Source organism: Podarcis gaigeae (genome assembly GCF_964106915.1).
Source record: "Podarcis gaigeae genome assembly, chromosome: 2".
Lineage (NCBI taxonomy): Eukaryota > Metazoa > Chordata > Lepidosauria > Squamata > Lacertidae > Podarcis > Podarcis gaigeae.
In genome coordinates, this window is record NC_139679.1 from 4383002 (window position 1) to 4399098 (window position 16097).

Consider the following 16097-nt stretch of genomic DNA (forward strand, 5'->3'; position numbering starts at 1 on the left):
TTTAACTGGACGATCCTCAATTTTAATATTATAAGGCAGGAGAGGAACACTCTCTCTCTCTCTCTCTCTCTCTCTCACACACACACACACACTATTTAAAAGTTAAAACCTGTGAAAGGTGTATGTGTATCAGAGATGCTACTCAGCTGGGCACCTTTTGGTTTAGGACTGGCCCAGAGAGGACTGAAACTGCTGCTTCAGGCAGTCTAATTTTGATGCTGTGAAGAAGAGTAGAGGGGGAAATAGAGCTCATCCATGCCGTGCAAACAAAGGACTAGAACACCTTCAGCATCCAGAGCTTTGGGGTTCAGAAAAAAAGTTCCTAAGATCGTGAGGGACACAATTGGGATTAAATTGTGTGTGTGTGCGCACGCGCACGCGTTTTAAAAAACAGCAGTTGTAACTCATTTTGATGTGTGATTTATCCCTACCACATAGGATTACACATTGATTTTAATTACTTTGTTTCATAAAATTTATACCCTGCTTGATTATTTTAAAAAAACAAAACACGGACCTCAAAACAGCTTACAAAAAGTTAAAACAAAAAAATTATCAATAAGAAAAATTAACAAAAATAATTTAAGACTTTCGAAAAGTTAAAATAACAATAGACTAAAAACAAATCAAAACTCATATCAACTTTTTAAATTTTAAATGAGTAGGTTCATTTAAACAAGAACGCTTTTAGCAGGCACCCAAAAAAGTGCAGTAAATGATTATCATTAGGTGAGACATTCCGAAGTGCAGGTGCTGGACACTAAAAGATCAAGTTCTTACATTTGCATGCATAGCTCTGGTTACAACTGCTCATGCACACTGTTTCTCTGAAGGGTGCCAATGAGCGGCAGCACCAATGGCATATGAGCAACCATGTGAGTGCATTAGTGTTCTAACAACCCCCTCCCCCCAAAAAAAAACAACCTAACACTATGCTTATGATAATATTTTATTCTCTTGTTAATTGTGCTGTTTTAAATGTACATTTTATATTTGATTTCTTTCAGTAATGTTTTGCTTTGAAAACTTTAAGATAATATTTATTTTCCTGTTAATTATGTTGCTTTGAATGTATTCTTTGACTTTCTTCAGTAATGTTTTATTCTGGATTGTTTTATTTGAAGTTTTAATGTGTTGTAAACCACATTAAGATTTTTTCTTAAAAATATAAAGTGGTATAGAAATGAATAATAACAACAATAATTAACGGCCTGGTCTATGTGTAGCATTAGGAGATATTTGGGGGGGGGGGGGAATGCTCCAAGTGTTTTTTAAAAATACAGGCTTAGAGCCAACACATCAGAGATAAATATTCTAATCTAGCTTGCTCCTTAATTAAAATGGGTTTTAGTTCTGTTTTACAGAAAGACATATCTTTCAAAAATGTGATTTCGTACCTGTAGTACCAAGTGGTGCAGTCCGCACTCCTATCTCTTTCAGTTGCATATGTAGATCAGGCCAGTCTGCACTATTCTATTCATTCTTACATTGACATCCTGCCTTTCCTGCAATAAGCTCAATGTGGCATATGCATGGCGCTCTCTGCCCCCATTTTATCCTCAGAAACACCTGTGAGGTAAGTTAGGCTGAGAGAAAGTGATCGGACCCACATCACCCTGTGAGCTTCATGACAGAGCAGGGATCAGAATCCAGGTCTCCCAGGCCCTATTCCCTCACACTAACCACGACATCAAACTGGTTCTCATACAGTATATCCATTTCGTTCCTTAGAAGAGGATGGCAACAGTCAAGTTTTATACTACTTTATTGCACGCAGCTTTTTTGGCGGAGGGGCTTCACACTTATTGAGAAAAGTGAGGAGGAGGAGGGGAATGAGTGCCACATCAGTAAGGTATTAGCAGCTATCTCACCAAGGTTTAACTAAAGAAAGGCTAAAACAGAAAAAATGCAAGGGCTGAATGTTGCCATGGAATCCAGTGTAAGCCTGAGAAAACTGTTTTTAGACATTACACAATATTTGGAAGAGCCACTGACAGAAGCACTCATGAGCCACTGCTGCACAACCTTATCCAACTCAGCACTAGGCCCAAGCACCTGTCTCAAGCAATCTTATTGGACTGCAACTCCTGTTATTCTAGCGAAAATACCTGTAACGGAAATTTCATTGTCTGTAGTCCTTTGGAGGAAAACAAGGAGAGAAACTTCCACTGCAAGAGGGAATTGCTTGTGAAATACAAAAGTGGATGCCCATGCTTATTTTAACTACCAGGATGAGATGTGGCAGTCACAGACATTTGGGGATGATGCCACAGTAGATTTTTTTTTGGGGGGGGGAGCGTCCTCAAAAGTTTATCATCAGGAAGGCTGCTTCAGATAGTATGTCACATCCTCGGTGGTCATTAGATGGCAATTTGTCAATGTCACATTTGAAAACATTATATAACTTATGGATTTCTTTAGGACAATATGTTGTGAGGGGCTACACGCAGGAATCATTTTAGGTGTAGTTTTAAGAAGTAGCTATGAACACCTTCTACCAGTTATCAGGCACCACTGCTAGAAAAATCAATATGAAAATAAACAGGATACTAAGGCTGGATCTAGACACAACAAAGAAGCGGTTCAGTTAACTGTGTTGTAAACTTCATACAGGGAAATCCCGTAGACAAAAGACGGGACTCCACAGTGCCATCTGGTGTCACAGTGAAATAACGCGTATAAAGCGCTTTATCTTTACGAATGTCACTGAATCCCACTACTACATGTATGTATGTACTGACTGTGTATGTATACCACCATTCAAAGATCTCCGGCCTGTTCGCAACAGAAAAATACAAAATGAATATACGAAATACATAATAAAATAATGTTGATCATGCTCCGCTTGTGCATTTATTTGAGTCATCTAGCTGGCCATTATTTTTAAAAAGGTGGAGGGAGTGCCAGAATAGACATATACTGTATTTGGTTGATCCAACATGGCAATTCTTATCTCCCAATAGGAAACTGACAAAACTGTAGTTGTTCAGATGTGATGTCTGACAAGGCAAATCTTAAGATCTAATTGTAATTAAGACATATCAGCTGGCACAGCTCTAATATCTTTTCCAAGGACAGAATTGCAAATCCACAGGAAAAAGAGGAGTGCATGGCCACATATTCTGCATTATTTTTTAAAGGGTCTTGCTACTATTCATGTTCTGAAATAACTCAGGAATACAGAATGACATGGAAGAATTTAGCGACTTATTCTGCAGCCTGCTTTATTGCATCTTGTTTCTCTCCCCTTCTCCCTGCAAACCCATCTGGAGGTTAAAAAAAGAGGGGAACAATCAGGATACCTTTTTTCTATGCATTCTCCATTTATTCTCAAGGTTTGATGAACGGTTATACAAGGGCTCACTGTTTTTCCCTCCCCCATTTTCATACTCCTCCCATTTAAGGGATGCACCAAAAGAAAGCAAGGGCTTTCCCTTTTGATGACGCAAAAGCCTGGAGAGAATCCTTTTCTGTCTAGCCATTAGGAACAGGCAGGCATCCACATTAAAAATCGTGCAGCAAGGTTGGAGATTTTGCTATGAGCATGAATTCTGCAAGCTTCACAGCCGCAGTCAAAGTCATTAAGAAGAAATGAGTTGGTCTTGGGGCCGGATTATCTTTTTCGAAGCACATATTTACCAGTTTCACATCAGCTACTGTTTCTCTGTTGAAGGATGTTCACTGCACCCACATGCAGACAGGAACTGCCATCAGTGACGTCAAAGTGGTCTCCTGGCAACAGTTAAGGGGGCTGTCCACCATGGGGATTTCCTGAATATCTAGCATGAAAATTATCCACCTCCTCTGTAATGTCAAGATGTGTGACACTGTGTTGGAATTCCTTTTAACCCTTTATTGTGGGGCACTGCTGCTCCTTGCCACAGCTCTATATGCCCAATGGCAGTATTCCTTCAGAAAACGGTGATTGGAGGGGGAGAGTTTGTTAGTTTCTTCAGCCACTTGCAAATACAGGGCCAGCTGCTTGTTTCCGGAATGGCGGGGGGGGCAGGGGGCGGACATGCTCAACCATAAAAATAGATCTTAACTCTTTCCTATTCAAAGTCTGATGAAGTGTCTGCGCTACACAAAATAAAATATGAACGAAGGAAATCAGGTTGCACTGCATCTCTTTCAAAGGCAAATCACCTTAAATTTCATAAACAGATTAAGTCCAACTTTTCATTAACTTCTGCTGTCCACTGAACAAGTGGGCAGTAAAATGTCAATGAATGGAAAACCAAAAATGATTTTAAGGGAACCTAACTTTACCTTCACTGAACAGCAAATAAAGGTTCTAATGTTATATGGAGTATATGCTAATGATTAGGAAAACTGGTTGAAGGAGGTTCTGCTCATACCCACATCCTCTACTTTCTTTCCTATCTGACCATTAAAAAAAAGAAGCCTACAAGTAAACATACTGCAAATGACAGCCGTTATTGCAGCGTACTTTGATGTCACGTATACCACATACAGCAATAAAGCAGACATTAAAGTCTTGCATTTGGAAGCTGACAAGCAAAAAGAAACCCCCTCTTAGCTGAGCTACCAAATGCATTCAAAGATGCCATCTACTAGGAGTGGGGCTTGAAAAGGAGAGGCACAAAGGGGAGGCAACAGCAGTTCCATCGCCCGTCCACCCCCCCCTCTTGCTGAACATTGGTTTCATAAGCAGAAGGACAAAAACAGAAGAGAACACCCACTTGCTGAAGCAATTACCATTGCACAAGCAACAAAATACCTATGGCAAAGCCACCTAATAGAGGCAGCTCTCATATTTTTGTCTGCTTCATCAATCTGAGCCCCTCAAAATAGCCCAGTTTGGATTCTGAAAGCTAGGGATGTATCTGCAGTGTTTATCATTCATTCATACATACACACACACACACACACATGCACATACACATTTATATATATATACACAAACACTTATTTCAGCCAAAGACAGTATGAAGATTTATCCAGGAATATGAAAGATGAAAGAGAAGAGGATAGACGGAGCACTAGATCAGGTTCAGGGGAATTCCTCCCGGAGAGCCCAGTCCAACACAAAACCCAGCTTGACCATCAAGGCAAACAAGAAAGAAAACCAATAGGCATCAAGTGGTTGCTCAAATATAACAGCCAACATCCTTTCCTCAGATCTAAACAAATCCTTAAAGGGGGGAAATGTGCAGGATTTGTGAATGAGGATAGTGATGGGTGCTTGGCTTCTCATCATAAAAACAAAGCAAGAGTTAAAAAAAACAACGGAATCCCAGCACAAGTCCAGCAGGGAGACCTCCTTAATGACACAAAAGAGCTGCGTATGTTTATAGGGGATTCCCTTCTTCCCTCTAGGTGGATGCATAGCATATCACAAAAAACTGATGACACAGGAGCCAAGGAGACCCTGCAAGCCTGGAGGAGGAGGAGGAGGAAGCATGGGGAGAAGAGATGAAATCAGACTCCTGTACCATTCAGAAAAAAACCATTCTGTAAAACCTTATAAAGGCAGGTGCCTCTCTCACTAACGTACCAAAACAGTCAGACTGCTACACAATTAAATTACAAGGATAGTTAGTTCCACTGCAATCAACAAGACATTTATCTTGCTTTCTCTCTCCCCACCATACCAAAATCATCAGAGACTTCAGTCTAAAAATAAACTCACCCCAGTGGAAGCTGCACACTGAGTAGGTCATCTATTTCCCCTTCTCAACAAGGACCTCATTGCCATGAACAGTTACCAGAGGAATTTTGCCAGGAGACCTTGGTTCTTGGAATCCTCCGTTTCTTTTCGGCCCCCCCCCCTAACCCCCAGCTTCAAATGCAATATGAATGCTCCTCGCCACTGCTACAGCAAGCTAATTGCTCTGACAAGCTGCTCAGAAGGACCAGACCCCAGCTGCTTGAAGAGATGGCACAGAGAGCTCTGCCAATGGCTACTTCCACACCCCCTCTCTCCCTCATTCAGAGACTTGAGTGTAACTGCCTCCTCAAGGCTGAGGAAAGGAAAGGCGTTTAAAGACACAGCATCCCCATTTCCACCAACAAGCACAACAATAAAGAGAGAATGCCCAAATTAAAATGAGAGCATGTTTTTTTTTCTACTGAAGCTATGCTCACTGGGAAAGAGAGAGCCTTAGCTGCAATGATCCAGCTTAAAAGGGATTCCCATCCAGCTGAATCAGTTGTTTACATCCACCTGATATTCCAATTCAAACTCATTTACTACTTGCAAATATTTTCTTCTGTTGTCCTGATCTCAAAGGGTAGGAGATAGTTTGGATCCAACTCATTATACCTGCTTCCTAAATCCTGTTCATTTAAGTAGGACGTAAGTCATGACTACCTCATCACATTAATATCAAAATCAACATAAGCAGAACTTCTAGATTCCACTCCGAATTTGTGTAGAGCAGGGGTCAGCAACCTTTTTCAGCAGTGGGCCGGTCCACTGTCCCTCAGGCCATGTGGGGGGGCGGACTATATTTTGAGGGGGGGGGATGAACGAATTCCTCTGCCCCACAAATAACCCAGAGATGCATTTTAAATGAAAGCACACATTCTACTCATGTAAAAACACGCTGATTCCCAGACCGTCTGCGGGAAGGATTGAGAAGGCGATAGGCCCATTTCCAGCCCCTGGGCCTTAGGTTGCCTACCCCTGGTGTAGAATTTACTCCTTACTCTTTTCTTCTCCAGAAGATATCCCACAAGGCAGAGGAGGTTTAGAATCAGAGTTTTCCTTCTCCTAGATGAGCTACCTTCCCAGGTGGATGAGTCCCATCTGCCTCTCACTTCCCTCTACACCACATGCAACAACTGCCTTCTTGACCATTGGACCCACTATTGGTCTTGTCTGCTCAATCTGCCAGAGCCTGTCTTTGCACACAGGGAAAGGGTTTGAGATGCATCAGCTATCCTCACATGGTTAGGCCAGCAGGCTGAAGCCATTCCCTGGGTGTGGCTGCTGTCACATGCCAACTGCTTCCAGGAGCCACAAGTGACAGCTGAGTGCATGGTGGGGCCCAAAGGTGGGCAAACTACCCCAGAAGGAACATGATGTGGGAGTTTGAGTCCAGCCACCACCCTCACCACCACCATCTTTGCTTATCAAAAATGGGCACATATGCATACATTTTATCTTATTTTGATAATTCATTTAAGTACAAATTTTGTGTTTTGTTTCCATTGGTAAAGAATTCTGATATAGAACCATTGTTTTTGGCACAGTGGACAGAATATAACCCAGGAATCAAGTGTGGAGTAAACTATATTCACCTGGTCATCATTGCAGAAATCTTACTATCTCAAACAACTGAAAATGCCACGTCCTGCCATTATGTCCCCCACGTTCAAAACCAAACTATCAGGCACCTTTAAACACAGCAATTTGGCCAATATCTCACCAGAAACCTTTGCTGAAAGCCAATCATGTTTTATTAGCAGGTATTAACTCTGAACAATAGTTGGTTTTAGTTTATTTCTGAGTTAACAAAAATTTGATTGACTGTTTTTCATGAACAAAGGCAAAAAATGACAAGTATGTCTGCAGTGATTACCTGGCGTTACCTTTTCGCCATAGCAGGGATTTTAAGACTGTTCTAGGGAGCCCTAGACTATTCTCATGGAGAAGCAAGTTATGGGAGACAAAGCTCCCTGAAAAAGAAAAGCTTGCCCAGAACTTCCCATCTTTCCCTGCAATGTGCAGCCATGGGTAAGTGCTTGCTGTACATTCTTAACAGGGTGGATTGATTTAAATCAGGGTTGGACACAACTAAGGCAGAATCTAGACACATATTAAAAAAACACTGTGAAAATGCCTTTTTTATAGTTTTGAAAAATATATTGAATTTGCCATAACTCACCATCACCACCTAGTGTCATATTTGTATAATGCACTTTACAACACACTTAAAATGTTTTATTTGTGCAGCTAAAGTTCCACTCAGGATAGCACATTTAAAAGTATAATCATCCACCAATTGCAGAATCCAAATGGTTCCAATACTTTACATCTGTATTTAACAATCTACACAGTGAACTTAAAGGAAATGAAACCACCAAAAATAAAATTATTAAACTCCAGGAGTGGCCAAGGGTAGAGGAAGAGGAAATTAGAGAGATAGTTAAAAATTTCAAATCGGGGAAATCTCCTGGGCCAGACGGTCTACCAATAGAATTATTTAAGACCTATATCGATTGGTGGGCAGAACCCTTAGCCCAACTGTTTACGCTTATAGATAAATATGGGATCATACCTGAGATATGGCTAAGATCAATAATTATTCCAATCTTTAAAAATGGCGACCCAAAAGAACCAAGGAATTATAGACCGATAAGCCTTCTATCAGTGATAGGGAAAATCTACGCTAAGCACCTCTTATCTAAACTCCTTACCTGGATGAAAAATCTAAATTTACCAGGGAAAGAACAAATAGGTTTCTCCAAAGGTTGCTCCACACTAGACCACTGTCTTATACTTATGCATCTGGTTGAAAAATACAGATCCCAAAGGCAATCTAAGATATACGCTGCTTTTGTAGATTTTCGTGGTGCATTCGACTCAATTGACCGCCCAAAGTTGTGGAGGAAACTCGCAGAATTAAAAATTGATCAGCGCCTATTGATTCTAATGCAAAATCTACACTCTTCCAATACCTGTCAAGTCAAACTTAACATCAAAGGTCACCTTACATCAGACATCCCAATCTCGAAAGGGGTAAAACAAGGGTGTATTCTTGCCCCCTTTCTATTTAATTTATTTTTATCAGACTTGCCAGATTACCTTCAAAAAATAGAATCACATGCCCCTAAACTTAATCAGAAACCAGTTCCTCTCTTACTATACGCAGACGATGCTGTCCTACTATCCTTAACGAGCTTGGGTCTGAAACGTCTTATATCTTCACTGATCCTCTATTGCGAATGTAACAAACTCTCTATAAACTATGAGAAGACAAAAATTTTGGTCTTCTCGAATGGTTGGAAATTAGAGAAATGGAAAATAAGAGGGCAAGAAATCCAACAAGTGAAAATCTATAGGTATCTGGGAATCTTATTCCAGAGCAATTTAGGGTGGGCAACCCATCGCACAAATGCCATAAAACAGGCAAAGTGCATCTCATCAGCAGTTGCCCGTTTTCATTATCAGAAAGGTAATCAATTTATTCCTGCGGCAAATCAGATATTTCAAACAAAAGTGCAATCCCAGATATTCTATGGAATCCCGCTATGGGTCCAAGCATATAACAATGATTTAAAAAAGATTCACTCTAGCTTTCTGAGACGTATTCTTGGACTCCCAGCTATGATCAAATATGAAACAATGTGTGCAGAAATAGGCATACACACAATGGAATATTGGGCATGGTCCACCTCAATAAAGTATTGGTTACGCTGCCACTTTCGCTGCCCTCCATCAAGTCTGCTCGCTGATTTGCTCAAAGACTCCTATAAATCAAGATGGTATCAGCACCTCGAAAAAAAGATTGAATCTTTAGGCATCGAGCTGGAGCCCCTGTACAATTCTAGTGAGCAATATATCTCCCATAATATCCTAACTAGACTAAAGGATGTCGAGAGACAAAATATTATGGCAGCTGTAAACAAAATTTGCTCCCCCATATTCTATGAATTAAATATCTTAGATAGCAGAGCCAATTACGTCACTAAACTAATAATCCCAGCCCAACGTAGGGCTTTTATGCTGGCCCGTTTGAATGTTTTTCCCTCAGCATTTGTCAGGGGAAGATATCAAAACATTCCTAGAAACAAGAGACTCTGCAGATGCTCTATGAATGTCCCGGACACTGTAGAGCATATTCTCCTTCATTGCCCATTGTACAGTACGCTCCGTCAACGCGTGCTGTCCCCTCTTTTGGGTGGTCTGGAACCGCAGCAAGGTGAATGTGTGGGTTTCTACCTATCCGACGTTGACCAAAGGGTAACGGCGGGGGTAGCCGAGTTTTTGGTAGCAGTCCTCCAAGGAGCAGGATAACAAGGAAAACCACTGACTCTATATGTATATATATATATATATGCATTTAGCAAACTGCTGCCTTTTTATATATATTTCAAGGCTTTTATATGTTATTTTCTCTTTTAAGGTTTTATTTCCATAATGACTAATAAAGGTTTGATAAAGTAAGTAGTATAATCATGCTCATTGATTCAAATAGATCTGCTCTGCGGAGGACGAACACTGGGTAAATCCCATAATTTGAATCACCAAGAAAAAAGTCATTTATTTAAATCCAGGGCTCATTTTGAAATTGGAGTATTTCCTGATCAAGCATGCATTTTAACTGAAAAATAAGAAGAAAAAGCATATTGGTTTGCATGTAAATAGAGGCTTAATATCTAAAAGTGTAATTTAAAGTCTCTGGCCATGCAGTTCAGATTGTCTTCTGTACTATAGAACTATGAGTGGAATTCAACATCGCACTATAACTATCATTCCATTAGTGCAAACATTACTGCTTTCCAGACAAAACAATCTCTTCCCTCCTTCCCCCATATATTGTTCCAGGGGTTCTCTGGACCCCATCTAAGCAGATTTGGAAGGGCGGGGGGAGCGCACCCCAGCTGTGCTAGTAGGACTTGGTGCACTGGCCCCCGTTAGCACAACTGTTTAGCTGAAGCCAGCCCAATAACTGTTTATAGACAAGCCATGTACACATGTAAGAACACTAAGCAAATCATTTACTTGAAGGTTAAGGCCTCAATCCTACGTACTGTTATTTGGCAATATGTCTCAGTTAACAAAGAAGAACTTGTTTCTGCATAAATATGAGTAAAATTGGGTTGCAATCAAGTTTCCAAAAGCAAGAAATTGTAGTTACTGTAATGGAAAGTGACTTGTTCAGGTAGTTTGGTCATCAGTATTAATAATTTTAAAACTGAATGCACTGCAGGGCTCAGCTGCTTGGGTATAAAATACTACAAGATCATGCATATAATGGATGTTCCTGGTGAGATACAAGAGGGCATCACCTGGATTCTAGTGCCTATACTTGCATGTTACTCCCTGTATTTGGTCATTGTACAAACAGATTAACTATTGTGATATGAAGAAGTTTTCCATACTGTTTTCGCTTCACAAGGAAAAGTAGCACAATGAGATCAGAAATTCAGCTTTAGGAAATTTTAAAAAATCATTGAGTTCATATTTATTTTTAAATCAGCTTAATTTTAAGTGAGATAATTGCATCTGAAACTTTAAAAAAATCATATTTTAATTTTAAAATCTGGTTTGAATTTTATTTCTTCCTGTCTTTATCCATTCTAATTCATGGCCCACGTAGGGCAATGCCAAGGTGCAACAGGGCTGGCCCACTTGAACCCTTGAATATTCACTTTCCCCCAGTATTTTTAGGTAGAGCAAGAGGTTCCTCAGTAAACTAATGTGGGATTAGAAGAACGGGTCACCCAGAGGTTTGAAAGTTTGAAGGCTCTGTAATATTTGCATACACAGGAGTACACATTTCCATAAAAAGATAGTCCTTCATCTCTCAGCTACTGGCATCTATTCCTGAATCACAGAGACACAAATCCAAGCAAGTCTATGATAAAAACTAAAATGGACAATACAAGAACTAACAACATTTTGGTGCAGGCATGTTTTATATTGCTGTTAATTTGGTTTGAATTTTCTTTAGAAAAGTAAGCAATAACATAAGACACAGGGAAAGAGAGATAAAATACAATTTGCAGGATGTGAAAAATATACCCTGCACAGGAGATAAATGACAAATTTTGTATCAATTTATTTCTTTAATAGTACTGTTTGGAACAACCTGACAGTCTCCAGACTGCAGAAGAACAAAGAATTCAACATGTACTTTTCCTTAAACCTCATGATTTCAGAGGGGGGACTTGAGCAAGATATCAGAAAAGCAAGCTTGATTTGCTCTACACTACAGCCTGACTCTACTGTGTTTTGAAAACCCAGGGTTTACAGCCCTTCTGCCACCACCCAGACACTGTGGATGGAAAGCTCAGCAGTTCTCTAAATGGAAATGCTCATTGGGAATGAGCAGTGCTTCAGTGCCTACACCTCTGCAGAAGCTTCTTTAAGGCCGAGAACTAATAATAATAATAATAATAATAATAATAATAATAATAATAATAATTTTATTATTTATACCCCACCCATCCGGCTGGGTTTCCCCAGCCACTCTGGGAGGCTCCCAACAGAATATAAAAAACACGATAAAACATCCAACATTAAAAACTTCCCTAAACAGGGTCACCTTCAGATGTCTTTTAAAAGTCAGTTAGTTGTTTATTTCCTTGACATCTGATGGGAGGGCATTCCACAGGGAGAGCGCCACTATCAAGAAGGCCCTCTGCCTGGTTCCCTGTAACCTCATTTCTCGCAGTGAGTGAACCACCATAAGGCCCTCAGAGCTGGACTTCAGTGTCCGGGCTGAATGATGGGGATGGAGATGCTCCTTCAGGTATAATGAGCAGAGGCCATTTAGGGCTTTAAAAGTCAGCACCAACACTTTGAATTGTGCTCGGAAATGTACTGGGAGCCAATGTAGGTCTTTCAGGACCGGTGTTATATGGTCTCAGCAGCCACTTCACCACCAGTCTATAAAGTTGAACCTACTCCCTGGTCTTGAACCAGCAATCAGCATTACCTTCCAGTGGAAGTAGTCTCTCCACACACATGCAGACGGGTCACTCCATGGCTACAGAATTCACCAAAGCAGTAGAAACCACAAACCTGAACTGACATTAAAATCCTAAACATTATATGTGACAATATATGTCTAAGAACAACCCAGAGTGTGGTTATATTCCAAATTACTAGATCTTAGCTTTAAATTTTTAGGTGCCTGGGATTTGTTCAGTTCAGGTAATGAGATAAATATGATGGAATATTATGTGCATGAACTTGCGTGAATTTTCTTCATACAAGAAATAGAAGCCTGCAGATATAACATGAAGACTGTCAGATAACAATAATAATAATTTTTTTATTTATACCCTGCCCTCCCCAGCCAAGGCCGGGCTCAGGGCGGCTAACAAGCAATAATAAAAACAAGTTGAATGAATACAACTTATTGTATTCATACAACAGATGCAGCCAATTCAGTCCCAGTTCTTAGACCCTGTACCATCAAGAAAGCTCATGTTCCAAAATTGCTCCTCAGTAGGAAACAAGGTCATGGGGAGTGCCAAATCTATACTGAACCTTTCAGCAAAAGAAAAACAAAAATCCAGAACACACACTCTCTCTCTCTTTCTCAAACACATAAACAGTCATATATAGGTTGGCAGACACCTAGCGTTTTCAACCTGCAGTGTCTGGGAAACTTGATTTTATTTTAGAACACATTTGTGCTCATAAGGATTTCTTTAATGGTAAATCTTTTAGAGACAGCGACTCCAGGGTGGAAGAACTGCAAGTCAGCTCTCCTGACAAGCCCAAATGACAATGCGGGATTGGGCCACACCTCACATACCAACAGCCTGTTCTTTGTCTTTCACACCTCAATGCCACTTATTTAAGCATAGCAGGTACATAGAAAGGAAACTAGGTCAGAGACACAGAAGAGATGCTGATGCATTTGTGCTTTAGACTTGCAGTAGCAGAGAAAGGCCTCTGTTTTTCAAAGCAATGGGAAAGGTTTAGAGAAGAAAACACTTGCAGGGCAGGGCCATAGACATTGATTGACCTGAATGAAACACCCACCTATTCTCTCCACTATGGCCTGCTCCCATCCCATCAGGTCAACTGGAGACCTCACTTGCCCTGGAAACACTCCAAGCGACAAGCGGATATGAAAATGCCAAAATCATACCATCTGTACTGCCTATTCTCTGACAAGCAGCAGCTCTCTAAAGTCTCAGGCAGAGTAACCATTCCCCTCTCCAGTCATGCTACTTGAAACTCATTTGAACTGCACATACCAGCCTGGAACTCTCACTGCAAAGCATGCACTCCATCTCTGAGCTATGATCCTCTCTATCTCCACCAGTGGCTTCCACCACCCAGTGCCTTCCTCACCTACTGTAGCAAGTGGGGTTTCACAAGGAAAGGTAGGAAAAAAATACATCAGCAAAGGAAATGCTTTCTCTCTGCAGCTCTACATTTCCCTTCCCATCTGTCGTGCATTATAACTTCACACGTAAATCAGGATCAGTCAGCCGAAAGCAAGACAACCTTTTTTGCTAACCTAAACACGACAGTAGTGTGCTCCCTTGGTATCACAAAGAACTCCAGATCACCCTTTCAAAGTTTGGTCCTAGGAGTTGAAACAGCACACTTCTTTTCTGCCCTCAGACTGTTTCAAGAAGTTCAAACTGGGAGCTGATAAAGAAAGTGCGGATGCGGGAGATGGAGAGGAGCAATGGCAGCTTTGGAAAGTCTTGGAAAGCTTGTAACCAGTTGTCTCTAATCCTAAAAACCAACTTCCTCAAAACTTAAGGTATTAATTTGAGAATAAAGACTGAAAATAGAGAATATTTATACAATATAAGTTGCCACATAAGTTGCTACATATGGGATATGCAACATATTTTATTTACTATAAATATGCTAAATTTAAAATTTTTATTGGCGAATCAATAAGTTTTGAAGAAGCTTCTTTTTAGGATTGTTGTTTGGCAATTGGGGTATGGGTGATTGACAGGCAGGCAATGAAACATGCAAGAAAAACAGACACAAACAATGGAAATTTTTGCATGCATTCTCAGTAAGTTCTTAGATCACCTCCATAACCATGATGCCTAGAACGTACTGAAAGAACTAGAGGAAAGTTGGAAGTAACAGACCACAATAGATTCTGCCTATCAATTTGCAAAAACCACTACTGTCTCTGGAAGCATCGGATTGATATGAATGCAAAATATATCCATACACATATACAGAGCTTCTCAAAACAACTGGATCCATTGCCTTGTATCCATGTTGGCAACTCCAAACCATTCCGTTAAAATTTTAAATTTGATTCACGGAGGCCATGAGCTTCATTCTAACTTGGTGTGGTGGGAAGGAAAAGAATCACACTGTTCTAAGTTAAGTACCCACACAACTAGAAGAGAGTCACCCTTTTGCTCCAACACTTAATGTAAAAATTATGTGTTCCAGATATGCCATTGCTAGTTTTTATTGCCACTTTGCAGCCCCATTTACTTTTTCAAAAAAATGAAAAAGTGTACAAAACAAAAAACACCAACATGTGAAGGGCAAATTACAAAAAGAATTTGGTTCAGTTGCTCCTAATACACACTGTAGAAATGTTCATTACCAATGGGGTGCAGCAGCAAAAAAAGCTAATGCTATTGTAGGCTGCATCAACAGAAATATAGTGTCCAGATCAAGGGAAGTACCGTAATAGCACCACTCTATTCTGCCTTGGTCAGGCCACACCTGGAATACTGTGTCCAATTCTGAGCACTACAATTCAAGAAGGATGTTGACAAGCTGTAGCATGTGCAGAGGACGGCAACCAAAATGATCAAGGGAGGGGTCCTCAAACTACGGTCCACCGGCCACATCCAGCCCACCAGGGTCCTGAACCCGCCCCGCCCGGGCAGAGCCAGAGCCGCCGCCTTATTCCCGATGGAAGGAGGCGCAGGATCACCGCTGTCCCATTTCCCCATTACAAGCTCTGAAACATGCTTCCAACCAGGGTAACCTCCGAGGGGCTTGCGCATGAACAAACAAGGTGGGCATTCACCTGATCCAGCTGTATCGCACTGCCTCTACCTTGGCAGCCGCCTCCGCCACTTGTGAGTCTCCTCAGAGGAGGCGGCGCCACGCCAAATGCCCCACAGAGCAGTGTCTGGCGCTGGCCACCATTGCTCCCCAGCCTGCCTTGGCTCGGGGAATGGGGAGGGCGCTGCTCCTCTTCCTTCTGTTCCGGGCCCCAATCCTCCCAGGAGTTTAACCTGGCAGCAGCAGCAACATAAGTGGCGGTCTTTATTATAATTATTTTCAAAAACATTTTCTTTTCCCAGATTTCTGTTGAGTCAAGTTCTTTTGCGCCACCTCCCCTTCGGCTGCTTTCACTTTTCCGGGTTGGGAGCGTTTGGGAAAAGCGAGAGCAGGGGATCCCAGGTGACCGCAGGAGTGGGTCGCCTTTCTTCTTCCCCCC

The 16097-nt window shown here is 41.1% G+C and overlaps 1 protein-coding gene across 11 annotated transcripts in view; it reads right to left on the reverse strand.

Moving 5' to 3' along the window:
- R3HDM2 (R3H domain containing 2) overlaps window positions 1-16097 on the reverse strand; it is a 143235-nt gene that overhangs the window by 93000 nt on the left and 34138 nt on the right. For 2 of the 11 annotated variants that reach the window (XM_083729171.1, XM_083729169.1), the window contains exon 1: window positions 5654-5943. The exons of 8 other annotated variants lie outside the window; for them this stretch is intronic. The gene's annotated coding sequence lies outside the window, so the exon portion shown is untranslated. Of the gene's footprint in view, window positions 1-5653; window positions 5944-16097 lie in introns of those variants that run through there. One more of the 11 variants, XM_083729164.1, reaches the window with a different exon arrangement.